This window comes from Sphaeramia orbicularis, unplaced genomic scaffold (genome assembly GCF_902148855.1).
Source record: "Sphaeramia orbicularis unplaced genomic scaffold, fSphaOr1.1, whole genome shotgun sequence".
In the NCBI taxonomy this organism is placed as follows: domain Eukaryota; kingdom Metazoa; phylum Chordata; class Actinopteri; order Kurtiformes; family Apogonidae; genus Sphaeramia; species Sphaeramia orbicularis.
Window position 1 is genome coordinate 149,742 of NW_021941610.1, and position 14,392 is coordinate 164,133.

The following is a 14,392-nucleotide window of genomic DNA, read 5'->3' on the forward strand; positions in this document are numbered from 1 at the left end:
TCTACGTTTCCAGGGAGTTGTAAAGGCCTCTGTGAACGCACCATCACTGCTGAGGCTGGATGCACGAACACCCATTTGGATTTTTGTAAATTCATGCAATTTTTCAACTGGTCTTCAAATTTTCATCAGGTGTGTATACAACCAATACAGGTCTAAAAATAGACTAAATGTGTCATTTATATGGTTAAGGCATCTTCATATATCTGATAAATGTCAATATCTGTGGGTATAAAACAATAATCAGTTCAACAGTTCAAATAAAACTAGCATCATCACAGTTCCGCCCCATTTGGACTCCTCGGATCCATGGTGTCCACATGTGGACACTTGGTTTGCAGTGGGTATAAGTTATGTTTTACATCCAATGTCATTTTTAAAGCAGATGTTTGTTCAACACGTGTCCCTCTACACACTCATATTTGTTTCATTTGGCTCCGCCTCCTGGAGTGGAAGTTTTTGACAGATGTTCCTGGAACATTTGGCACATGTCCATCAGTGGCAGACATGTGAACTGTAGCAGATCCCAGATCAGTCCACATTCTCTAACTCAGAGGATCCTTTAGTTCATTGTCTGTCTGAGGGTCTGTACAGAATGAACCTATGTGGTTTACCTTTAGAACCTTTGGAACGTCCGTTCAACTATGGGTCCACATGTGGACGTCAGACATGAAAGGGTTAAAGAGGGCCTTGGGTGTTTCAGCAGTGACCACAGGGAAGCTTTCAAAAGTTCAATATCACACACCTGAAAACCTTCCTTCATGTGCGTTCTTCAGCTCAACGGTCTGAAGACTGGACCCCCTGTTCAACCGTAGAATCAGTGTCTGTTTCTGCTCATATCATACAGTCCTGAATCTAATTGAACCTAAAGGTCTTCAGCTGGGGTGTGGCCTTCTCTCCTCCTCTTATCTTTTATTGTTTGTGTTCATGAGTTGGTCCAATCACAGGAAGTGGTGCTGATAAGACTAATGTCACAGCTGATGATCCAAACAGTGACTGAAACCTTTTCATACGAAGCTCCTGTCATCACCTTTGACTGAAGTGTCTAAACTCTGGACGTTTACTGTATTTACACTAAAAGCCCGTCTACACCACCCAGGTCGACCCTGGCTCAGGTCAGAGAACGGCAGGAGGCCACCTCAGCTCTACTGGCTTTCATTGATCCACTCATCTTAAATTTACTGTGATTTAGATACAATTCACAAACTGTAGTTGGATGAAGTGTGGGCTTTAAATCACAGCGAGTTAATGCTTGGTCTATAGTTCATGGAGCCATAAATGTTCACATCACAGCCCACTTGGACAATTAATCTGATGTTAATCACTGCTGCAGGTTGTAATCAGAACAGAACAGACACTCCCATGGTATTATGTCCACAGGTCAGGGGTTTCTCCACCATTATTAGTATTATCTTAGGTGCAGCACAAAAGCTATTTTGGGCACCACCAAAACCACAATAATCATGGTTTTTAGTCAGTCCCGAGTGGACTTATTTAACAGGTTTCCTTTTTAACTTTTTGGATGCAGTGTACTTTTTATCTGCTCTAGTTTTTTCCAATTTTGTTCCCACATATGGCAATAATAATAGTCCAAAATAATGTGGAATTTCAGACTTTTATTGGAAAAACAAAACATTTTCTTTCCCCACTGGTACACCCAAATGTTCCATCAGCTTAGGGGAAAATTAGAACCAGAGTGCACCAAAGCCTGGGGCTGTCATGATACTGGCATTTGAGTTGACAGGAAGTCATCACACAAATAACTGAAAGAAATATTATCTATGCTGCTAAATTCATAGCACCACTGATGGTAGCTAATGCTAAACAAGACCAGGGGTGTGCAGAATGTGATCACATGACTAATTAATTAACCATTCATAACTTTTAATGTTTGTCCAAAAGCTTCCTGCATCTTGGCTTTTAGAAAAACAGAGAACTAAACCTTTGTCCTCCACAAACCCATGACCTGACCACATGACCACCAGCCTGGTACTAGACGGTCCTGGGGATCGGTCAGTGTAGAGGAGTGGTCAAGAGGTGTTCGGCCTCATTCTGTTCACCTGTTAAGGACGTCTGTTTTAGTCTGAAACAGTTCAATGGAACACAAACCAACACTTATTTAGTGGAAACTAAGTCCGTCTCCTGGTTCCCTCTTCCGTAGTTCAGTAGGTTATGCCACTGTACAGCGGTGCGCCGCTGGGAGAACTTTGTTTTCACTCCGTACAAGTTGCACCTACATGTCCATCATAATCTGCCTGTTTTTGAGAGTGACAACAGAAACATGATGTTGCAGAGCCTTTACGCTTAATTAACCGTGATGTCTTTAATCGTGGTTAATTGTGAAACCGCATAATCGCTGCATCCCTGCTGTGGTTCTAAGTCTCCACTGAACTCAGAAGAACAGGGCACAACAGTTTCATTAAAAGAACCAGTCAAACAGTGGGGAACAACGCAGAAATATTTATAAAATATAAAATAAAATAATTATAAAAACTGATGTTACTTTGAGTTTTTATGCAGATGAATGGAGATGTTTATCATTATTATGCAAAAGAATCACTTCTTTTTGTAACATAAGTGCAATGAAACATTAATGTAATAGTTGTGACAGGTCTGTTTAAGGGTTGAGGAAACCCTGGATGTGTTTATTCACAGGTTTTTCATTTGATCCAGTAGAAGCAGAGGTTTGTCTGAAGCTCTGCTGTGTACTTCAGACTAGAATTACACACAAACCCTTCAAATAATAAAGAAGTGGTGCTGACACAATACTGTGGCACCAAATATGGGTGTGTCTATTACCACAGAGCCAATCAGCGCCCTCGTCATTTCATGTGTAGACTGCTAACCTGTCACATCCTGAAAAGTACCAAGGCAAATCGGTCAGACCTAAAGTACGCTTTGGACTGCGACCTGGAAGACTCAGCTTCGACTCATGGTTAAAGCAGCATTTTCTTTCTGCAGATTTTGAAACGGGGGGGGGGGGGGGGGGCATGGAGCCAAGGACACCAGTCAGTAAATCCAACATTAATATAAATCAGCTGAATTCAGAGCACAGCACTCAATACATAGAACTGACACCAAACCGAGAAGCCACATGGCACACTTCTTCAGTAACCTGTAGCTCCGCCCCCCTTCTCCAGCCTCACTGACTGCACAGAGCCAAGAACACCATAAAACAACATTTACAACAATACGTCATATATGACCACAGTACTGTGGCAAAAAGAGGTTAACGAGTTCACGGAACAGTATCCATGACTGGCTCTGGTTCAAATGCTAACATCTGATTGGCTCTGTGGTCATAGACAAACCCATATTTAGTGCCTCAGTACTGTGGCAGTAGCCGTTGCTAAATGATAAGGACCATTATTTACTTAATATTTACTAAACTAAATCTATTCTATTCCATGTTTTGTGTGTATTACTCTGGGGTTTGATGGTCAATATTAACAAGAGCTGCCAGAAACAAATCACAGGTGACAATGGAAATCCTGCAACGCAATGAGGACACGTAATGAGTGAGCATATGTGTGGACATGCATCGTCGCTCATGATGTGATCAGTGAAATTAAAGCTGGAGTCAACAGACATGATCACATTGTCCCTAATCTGACAGGCTCATTCATCACTGCTTGGCACAATCCTTCCTGGAAGTGCCAGCCTCTCAATCTGTTCTGCTGAGCTGCACTGATTGAAATATAAAAGTATTGTTTAGTGCAGGTAATGGGACAAACTCCGAATAAGCTGCTTAGTATTTAGCCTTTTAGTTAAGAAGAAAAAGACAAAAAATAAATAAAAAGCCTATAAGATATATATAAAGGCAGAGAAAATGGACAGATTAATGGACATATTCTGTCATCCGCAGTGAAGGCAATTAACAAACCACAGTAATATTTAATAGACTTAGAGAATGGTTTATTTTATCTCCTTTGCTTTTGCAGATAATGTACAGGCAACAGAAGCATCCATATAAAGACAGGACAAATACTTACGTTAGGTGATGTGAAAGCCTTATTATCATTATTATCATTATTATTATTATTATTATTATTAGCATAATTATTATAATTATTATTATTAATATTGTTATCATTATTAGCAGTAAACAACCAGATCATTCCTTTACCACTATTCCTATTACTGTCAGCTAACACATATTCATTTTGCACCGTGCAGATTAATTTCTCACCCAAACCAGGTGAAGCACAGCTCCAAATAAACAATAGTTATCAAATAATTTACTTACACTCCTTATATCCTAATTAGGCATGTTTACTTTGGCAATAATCATTTTCAATTTCACGCCATTTTAACTTGAAGTTAATTAAAACAAGGTTGTTCATTAGCATGGTTCCAGACCCTTCCCTAGCCGCTGCACCTGCACTATAATGCAATGCAAATAGGCAGCGGGGGAAAAGCCAAGTGTTTTCACATTTCCTTCAACCAACTCTCACAAGAAATGGCCAGAACAGACAAAGAGAAAACAAATAATTAGAAATAACTTCACAAAATGTCCTTACAGCTGGAAAAAAAAACCTGTGACTTGTGCTAAAATGTGGATAACACTGTGATGCAATAGTACTGCTGTATTGTTGTCGTATATACAAATGCCATTTTCATTTAAATGCACATCTAACGGTGAAAATGGGAATGTTTTCAGAGCTTCACCTCAACAGTGGCACTGGTTGGAACATAATGCAAATGACAGGAGCAGGAACAATCAGGTGCTTATCAACATTTTCAATAAAATAGTCTCCAGAGGGCTGTGTTTGTCCCATGAAAAATAACCCAATTAAAAGGGGTTTGACAAATGACCTTTGTGAAGGTAAAAATAATGAGCAGAATACTGCCGGGTAAACAGTTGGACCAAGAATCACAAAACAGAAAGCTTTCATGACTTTCTACGGCTGCGGTTAGTTCTTCTTCCAAATGACAAACTAAGACCGAGCTGGATGTCAGTCTGACCAGGTCTGGTTTGGTGTCACTCCACAAACACGGGCAGCTGATTCAAACACTGTCGAGCCACAACACTGGATATGAGTTATTGATGTTGTACAAACTGAAATACTGACGTTTGTGTACGATAGTGAGAGGGGACTGTAATTATATGAACCATAATAGAACATCCAGAAGCAGATGAGATGCAAAAAGACCTGCAGACACTAAGACCCTTGGTTTGGTAGAGGGTATCTGCAGGTTTAAGGAAGACATATTTAGGACTTTAAGACATTCAAGACGTCTTTCACATTTACCATCTTAAATACTAATTACACATTTGATTCATTCTGTACAAAGATTTCCAAATCGAGTCTAGCATTCATGATATCTAAGACCTTTGAGCATCAGATTTAAGGATAATTAAGGCCTTAATGTAGGACAATCATATGGACGACTTGTGGCTTTTAAAGGATCCCACTGACATACTGTTGATAGGGAACCCAGACTTAGGCCCCATTTAGAAGGAACTAGGACCTGCTGACATATGGTCCTTTATAATAACTGTGGAATTTGTCTAGGATCTTCATCTTGTACAAATCAGCCACATCTATCATTTATTTAGTAAATATTCCTCTGATCCATTTTAATATTAGTCTCATGTGAATCGACTTCTGTGTGATTTGTAGTCTTTTGTGACATTTCTTATTTCTGCTGCGCATCTATTCACCCTGTTTCCTGTTTGAGGACTATGGAGGGTACGTGGAGACAATACCTTTTAAAAGTGCTTTAGGAAGAAATTCCAGAGACTCATGTCGTAATAAAGCATGAAGATTCAATATAAGAGCAAAGAACCTACGTCCGTCAGAAAAGCAACATCTCAAAAGATGATGAGATGGTTGATGAGCATGACGGCTACAGTAAGCAACATCTTCATGGCCTTCAGCAGTTATGTGGAGGTGTGGAACCCTGCATATGTGGGTCTGTTTAGGTCCAACAGCAGCAGAAGAAGAGGCACATTAGAAAAACACTGAACATCAAAGAGGAAGATCCAGACCCAGAAGAAGGTCCAGACCAGGAGGAAGATCCAGACCAAGAGGAAGATCCAGACCTAGAAGAAGATCCAGACCAAGAGGAAGATCCAAACCCAGAGGAAGGTCCAGACCCATAGGAAGATCCAGACCCAGACCCAGAAAAAGATCCAGACCCAGATCCAGATCCAGTGGTTGTTTTGTCCGTTTTGTTCCGACAGCAGCCGAAGAGGGACATTCAAAAACACAAATGTCCAAACAGCTGTTCGTAGTTTAATGTCCCAGAACAGTGACCAATCAGCACCAAAGTAGGTGTGGACATCTGTAGCCACGCCCACATTCACCTCTGCTAAACCCCACCCCCAGTTTAATGGTTGTTGTCCTCCTCATAGGGACACATTATAGAGACAAAGCTGAACGGAGCTGAATGTGTGAAAATAGCGGTCGATCATCACCAAATTCTGTCTGTGACGTAAAAAGAAGTGAAAACCCTTGGACTATTGTCCATTTGAAGCAGACAGAGGCTTTAGGTTCTGGAGAAGCATTTATTGGACTATTAACGGAGTTTAACACTGACTGGAAACAAGAAGAAAACAACTGGAACTATGGGAACTATTGGGGTTTGGGATCGATATCAGTTATGACAAACAGGAAGTTATGGGTTCTACAAACCAATGATCGGTCATCCATAACAAAAACACTGGGTATTTCATACCTCAGTCTGCTTTTCTTCTGCCGGCTCTTCAGTCTAACTGTCAACAGCTGAATAATGCTGTATTCAACATTAGCTCAAAAAAAAAAAGTAGATTAAATGGTTCCTAGTAGCTTTCCGAATATTAAAGTTGCTAGGGTCTAAAAACTTGCTAAAACTAGCAGCAGAAGTGCTAAGTTAGCATCAATTCCACCTGAATTAAATGAAAATGATTCTTGTGTGCAGAAAAAAAAAAAAAAAAACACTGGCTCATATTGAAAGTGCCCTTGGTGGATCTAGTGGTGGATCAGGTGTGTTGTCTGTTTACTGTCATGGCTGACGAGGACTCTGAAGTCACCGATGGTTTTAGTTGGTTAGATGTTTAGTTTTGATAATCCTGAACCATCTGTGTGTTCAAATGCCATTCCTTTCCTTCTACCTTGTGTGTTTCCCTTATATTTTGTTTGTGAATCGACTGAAACTAAAGTGGACTGAGAACAGAGCACAGCAGCACAATATGTCACCAATTCTACATCTACTTTCCAGTGCATTTCAATCAGACGTGTGCCGTGCCGGTTGTGTCAGAAGCGCTGGCGGCTGCCGTATGTATGGCCGACTCCATGCCGTGCTTGTTTGTTTGCAGGCTTCATAAACAGTCAAGGTTGTGCTCCGGTTTGCAAAGATGACAGCACCGTGATGTGTTTGTCCTGCATGTAGCGTCCGTGCACCACATCAGTGTCTTCATTAACGGACCGACGGAAGCCCAGTTCCCTCTGAGGCAGGTCTGGTTCACAGTGTGAGGGGTGGGGGTGTGGACCTGTGGTGTTTCACAGACCGTGGCTTCACAGACCATGCACCCTGATTGATGTTTTTATAAGTAAGACCTTGCTCTGCTCCCCCCTGGGCCCAGCCTATGCTTCCTGGCATCAATCACATATCATTTCCATTCTTGCGCCGTGCCCTGACAGAAATACTGTAAGGGTGATCTATGTGTGTGTGTGTTAAGTAATTATTAAGTGTCCAGCTACACTAATAAATCATTCACATCATAGCCAGTCCTCCTCCGACCCTCTCTCCTTTACCCCGCTCACCGCTTGCCTCTTTACATTTTCTTTGCTGCTTTTATGACTCATTATCAACAGTTAAGCGTCTGGGCTTGGGTACGGTCCGTTTCTATTTCCACCCGGTACAGTAGGATCCAGGACACAGTTAATTGCAGTGCCACAGTCTGACAGGGGGAGGACGTGCTGATCAGACATGTTCGGAGGCCTTGGACTGCTGTGGCGTTAATGAGATGGCTGCCATCAATCACAGGCTGTAGGACATGACTGTAAATAAGGCTGTGATCAGAGGAGGTGTGTGGACACAGTCAGGGGTTCTGGTCCACTTCACTCCCTCACATTTGACTGATGTCAACACGAGTCCAAGGGACAAAGGTCAAAGCTAGTGTCAATAACGTCCATAGTGTCCACCACTAGTCTGACCATTACAGTGGCTGGTGTCCAGTTCGTCATCAGAGCATGTGATCACAGATTGAACCAACTGAGCTGAAGTCCCGCCCTTCCCGGGTTTATTTCCCATGGTTCTTATTTCATTAAAAACTGCATTAGAAACAGTGGCAACAGACCTGCCATTTTGAATCCAGTTTGACTTATGACATTATTTACACATGATGTTTAAAAAAAAAACAACAGTCCATATTGGACTGTCAACATACATGATCCAAAGTCATGGAAGTGATGTCACTGTTAATGCCTCTGTCCAAAATCTCATCTGAGTTGTGGTAGTTGTCTCTGCAGCTCCAACATGAACACAACTACACTTATTTTCATCTGTTAATTATGGATGACCGATCATTGGTTTGTAGAACCCATAACTTCCTGTTTGTCATAACTGATATCGATCCCAAACCCCAATAGTTCCCATAGTTCCAGTTATTTTCTTCTTGTTTCCAGTATGTGTTAAACTCCGTTAATAGTCCAATAAATGCTTCTCCAGAACCTAAAGCCTCTGTCTGCTTCAAATGGACAATAGTCCAAGGCTTTTCACTTCTTTTTACGTCACAGACAGAATTTGGTGATGATCGACCGCTATTTTCACACATTCAGCTCCGTTCAGCTTTGTCTCTATAATGTGTCCCTATGAGGAGGACAAGGCTGAACGAGGACAACAGCCATTAAACTGGGGGTGGGGTTTAGCAGAGGTGAATGTGGCGTGGCTACAGATGTCCACACCTACTTTGGTGCTGATTGGTCACTGTTCTGGGACATTAAACCACAAACAGCTGTTTGGACGTTTGTGTTTTTGAATGTCCCTCTTCGGCTGCTGTCGGAACAAAATGGACAAAACAACCACTGGATCTGGATCTGGGTCTGGATCTTTTTCTGGGTCTGGATCTTCCTCTGGGTCTGGACCTTCCTCTGGGTTTGGATCTTCCTCTTGGTCTGGACCTTCCTCTTGGTCTGGATCTTCCTCTTGGTCTGGATCTTCCTCTTGGTCTGGATCTTCTTCTGGGTCTGGATCTTCCTCTGGGTCTGGATCTTCTTCTGGGTCTGGACCTTCCTCTGGGTTTGGATCTTCCTCTTGGTCTGGACCTTCTTCTGGGTATGGATCTTCCTCTTGGTCTGGATCTTCCTCTTGGTCTGGACTTTCCTCTGGGTCTGGATCTTCCTCTTGGTCTGGATCTTCCTCTTGGTCTGGACTTTCCTCTGGGTCTGGATCTTCCTCTTGGTCTGGATCTTCCTCTTGGTCTGGATCTTCCTCTTGGTGTGGATCTTCTTCTGGGTCTTACAGCTGTAGCAGACTAAGGAACTGAAAACCCTTTGACAAACAATGGACTGATCCCTTCTTCTTGTTCTTCTTCTTCTCCTTCTTCTTGTGTTGAAACAACTCAAATAAATAAAACAGATAATTAACAGATTATTTGTCTCCATTAACTATCAAACCATGTTTTCTGAAGTTCAGTCCCATTGGACACACCAGAAGGGGCGGGACTTCAGCTTCCCATTTGAGCTGCTTACCAACTTCAAAGAAATATTAACTGATTAATTATTAATTTCAAAGCTGCAGGATTTGTAAACAAAAATCTTATTCACAGTGCCTCTGCATAGTAAAAATATCAATAAATAACAGATATTTAAATTCATTTGTTTCCATTTCTACAAGTAAATCACCCATAAATTGCAGCCTTTTGCAATTATAAAGTTATATTATGATTAGAATTCAATTAATTGTGCAGTTTTAATTAACTGTATTAAACAAACATTGCCAGCAAATGCTGCTTCATTTGGTAAACATTCATAACAGCAGATATTTGAATGTAAAGTCACAGATTAATGTGGAATCAACACAGAGGAATTGGATTTAAATGTGACCATTAACTCCAAAAGCTGGGTGTTCCTCATTGACCTTTGACCTTTTCTTCAATGAAATGATAAAAATACTCAGGCTTAAGTGTTAAAGTATGATCTGTATCTATCAAACCCACCGAGGCCGTTAAGTTTCCACATCAGCTGCACATTTCAGTTCCACTGGGGATGGCAGCGTCACATGACAGCAGCATCGTGTGACAGCAGCGTCCACTCTAGACAATGCTTGTTTTTCCTCAGACGTGTCCCACCCTGTCCCACCCAGGACTGGCTGTGCACTCCGCCTCAGTAAATACACCAGCTGAGTCTACGGCTTTTACACTCTGGGTATTCCAACACTTCAGGAGGACTGCAGAGGGACACAGATATTTACATAGATGGTACAAAGGGAGGCAGGATGACCAAACAACAGGCTGGACCTGAGGACAGAACCTGAACAGGAGATACCACTGTGAGCAGCTGCAAAATGGAGGAGGGGTGGGGGGGTCATATTTCAGTACAGAAAAGACTGGATGATCCTTTTTTTAAGTGAACACCTGAGATGCATTCTGTCATTTACCAGGACTGTTGCTCTGTTTTCAGCATATATACAGTTGAAATGTAGAAAAACTGGAGTGTTCAGTTTTTGAAGACACCGTGTCCTTTGATAACTGATGAGGAAAGGACAGGAAGGTCTAAAATATTATACTGACATAAGTGATAGGATAATGTATGAAAGTATAAAGGTAATATGTCATGTCATTAGAATGATGAAATCAGTTTTTGTCAAAGTTCACTGTGATCTCATGTTGGTCCATTCTCAACCCTTCATATTGACGTTTTCAAATACAACAACGCAGACGATAGTCTGGTGCAGAACGGTCTCAGACAACGGACTTCCTAAGAACCTAAGTCTATCTGTAACTGAACGGCTGGTCCTGGTGACCTTTAACCCTGACCCTGGTCCTGGTGACCTTTGACCCTGTCTCTGCTGTATTTACTCCATCTGTTCCAGAATGTATTTACACATTTATACATTTGTCTGTATATTTACATGTCATTTATACATTTTGTATATTTCTCTAAACTGTCATACATGTCGTCGGTTCAGATGGGCACAGCTGCCTTGCTCATGGCCGGGCCGACACGAACTGTATGTTGTGAATTCTTTCCCAGCCTAGTCTACAGGAGTCACCAACCAGTGCATCCTTGGTTTAAACTAGCAGACCAGAACAACTTGAGAACTTGCAACTGGAACAGAACTTGGGCCACAACTGATGACGTTTCACGAGAACAAAAGAACAGACAAGAACACATACTGAGAAAACGGCCTGTATCTCAGGAATATTTAAAGGGACTTTTTTCCAATTTAACACAAAGGGCATTTCAACTTAAAATGCACTGATTTATGTTATGGTGATCAAAGGTCAAAGGTCAACATTGTTGTGACCTCACACATATTTTCAGTGTTTTCTGGTCAATAACAAAATCTGGACTCGTGCTAATATTTGATGAAGTTTTCCTGGTTAAAGTAAGCTAACAGTCGCGAAGGTAGCATTTAGCATTAGCCACCCATGACACCTGTAGTGTCAACTCTTTGTCCATATATGGTCACTTCTCTCTACAAAAATATACATGGCAACAGCTTCAAAACAACAGTTCACCATCAAATGGGTGACACCACAGTAACTCAAATGCATTCCTCAAACTGAGTCTATGTGGTTGGGGTTAGGGGTCAAAGGTCAGCCACCACAGGAAGGAGATCAGATGCAGCAGATTCCACTGTTTCCATTTGAACTGTGCACCATTTCATCAGGACCACAAACATCCCCATCAGTGCACATTCTTCTTCTTAGTATCACAGATATGTTTGCTTATTGCAGTATGTTGCTGGTGGTTTTATAGGAGTCAGAAGGTTAGCTATATTCATCTTGTATTCAGGTATGTCCCTGATGTTTATTTATGTAATCCTTCTTTTTTCTTGGCAGACTACTACACCACCCTTTTAGCTGGCAGAGGACCAGAGCCCTGACTTCCTCCAGCTCTGTATCCATAATGTGCATCTTGTTTCATGCTGTGTTCTGGTGGGTCTGGGAGTGCACACCAGCCCTTAGTGACGAACGACTGGTGTTCCTTCACCACACAGGTCCTGTAAATAATATTTAATACTGATGCTGAAAGGCACCTTCACCACACTGGACACAAGCAGGTGGACGTTTGCAAACTGATATTAAAAGCAGAAGCGTAAGAGATGGTCTGTGGTTGAGTTTGTCGTTTTTGTGTGCACTGACACACAGGTCAACAGCCCTCAGAATAAACTCCATACATGTGTCATATCTGTGATCACATCATCACTCACGTCTTTTTAAATTATGTTCATCTGTATTGTGATCACTGACAGGTGGGATCTGTAAAAATCTGCCTCTTTTTAGCCTCTGGGCTTCCACGTAGCCACAAAGGAGTAACAGAGAACAACATGTTCTAATGAGACAGGTTACGTAACACCATGAATTGTGTCTAGGTTATTGTAAAGGTCCTCAACATCATGGTGTTCAATGTACAGTGCTCAGACTTCTGCGTGACATCATTTTAATGTCACATTAAATCCTTTTCAAACTCATTTGGACATCGCAGGTCAGGTTACATAGGTTTAAAAGGTTTATGGTTCCATCTGAAAGCAAGTTTAAAAAAGGCCAATATTCAAGTCAGTCTATTTAGAGACGAGCACACCCAGAGGGTTTGGACTAAGGATGCATCAACACCAGTATCGGGTATCGGTGCATCCCTAATTTGTAAGACCATTAATGTAGAGTCCTTCCTGTTTGACTCAAATAAAGAAAAAAGGCACTTCCTCAATTCAGTTTCAATTTATTTAAGGAGGTGGGTGTAATATTGAAAGGTACACTTAGGACCAAAACCACCGATGAGTCAGCTCTGTGTCCACACACTGAATCAGTCACTGAATAAAGAATAAATGTCATTGTTTAACCACATTTGATTTATGGTTTCATCCAGTTTTCTTCCTCAAACTAAACCTCATAGATGCTTATTTTGATAGTCAAAATAACAGTGTCTATAATGTTCATGTTCTGCATCTGCTGATAGTTTATATTATAGCTGTTAGCTTAGCCCTGTTAGCCTTAGCTCTTTTAGCTTAGCTTTGTTTTTAGACCAAAACAGCCACAGTACAAACCACTAATCCCATCTGTTAGCTTAGCTCTGTTAGCTAGCTGTTTAGCTTACCTCTGTTTTTTGACCAAACAGCCACAGTAAAACCACTAACCCCCTCTGTTAGCTTAGCTCTGTTAGCTTGGCTGTGGTTTTTAGACTCAGCCACAGTTAAAACCACTAACCCCCTCTGCTAGCTTAGCTCTGTTAGCTTAGCTGTGTTTTTTAGACTCAGCCACAGTAAAACCACTAACCCCCTCTGTTAGCTTCGCTCTGTTAGCTTAGCTGTGTTTTTTTAGTCTATAACAGCCACAGTAAAACCACCAACCCCTCTGTTAGCTAGCTCTGTTAGCTTGGCTGGTTTTTAGACTCAGCCACAGTAAAACCACTAACCCCCTCTGTTAGCTTAGCTTGTTAGCTTAGCTGTGTTTTTAGTCTATAACAGCCACCAGTAAAACCCACCAACTCCCTCTGTTCGCTTAGCTATGTTAGCTTAGCTGTGTTTTTTAGTCTATAACAGCCACAGTAAACCACTAATCCCTCTGTTTTCTGTAACTTTGTGTCGTCAATAACTGAACTAAAGATCTGTTTGAATCCAACAAACAAGGTCAGAACTGTCACAATTTAGTCTGAACCACGGATCAATCAAACTTAGCAAAGATAAGAACATCCCATAATAATTGTCTTCCTCATAAACCTCCTCTGTGTAGAAGTAACTCTGACATTGACCATCCAAGTCCGTTCTGTTTATTACAGCTGAGTCCAGTGGAGAAAACACCTACAGTGCTGGTAGCTCTTACCACCAAGTGACTTTAAGTTGTTCTTCGTGGTTCTCATCCATCAGGTCACTTTCTGTGTTCATTTTCTTCACCATGGGAAACCAGGTCACATAAATCCTCCAGCCTTTAGTCTGAGTATATTGTGCTCATCTCTACAGTTCAATACACTGGAGCGTTTAGGTCATGTTTTAATATTTTTAAGTACAAATACTACAAATAACCCCCTAAAATAAGACTGTTTGACATTATTGAACTAATTAATGAATATGCTCATTATCTAAATGAAAGCTTGGTGATGGTGTCCAGATGTGCTCATGAAGTTTGAAGTGAATACCCTGTCGCTCCACCTTCCTACCTCTTCAGTATCTATGGTTACATGTGACTGTAATGCCATTTGTAATTAGGACTCCTTAGTAATAACGGATGCTACGACACCAACACCCC

General features: G+C 41.4%; 1 long non-coding RNA gene across 1 annotated transcript; it reads right to left on the reverse strand.

Moving 5' to 3' along the window:
- Nucleotides 1–6,349: 6,349 nt before the first annotated feature.
- Nucleotides 6,350–12,504, reverse strand: LOC115416459 (uncharacterized). The gene is made up of 3 exons (XR_003934984.1): nucleotides 12,493–12,504; nucleotides 10,321–10,323; nucleotides 6,350–6,575 (listed from the first exon to the last, which is right to left on the reverse strand). It is a non-coding gene; the product is annotated as an uncharacterized LOC115416459 (long non-coding RNA).
- Nucleotides 12,505–14,392: the final 1,888 nt, after the last annotated feature.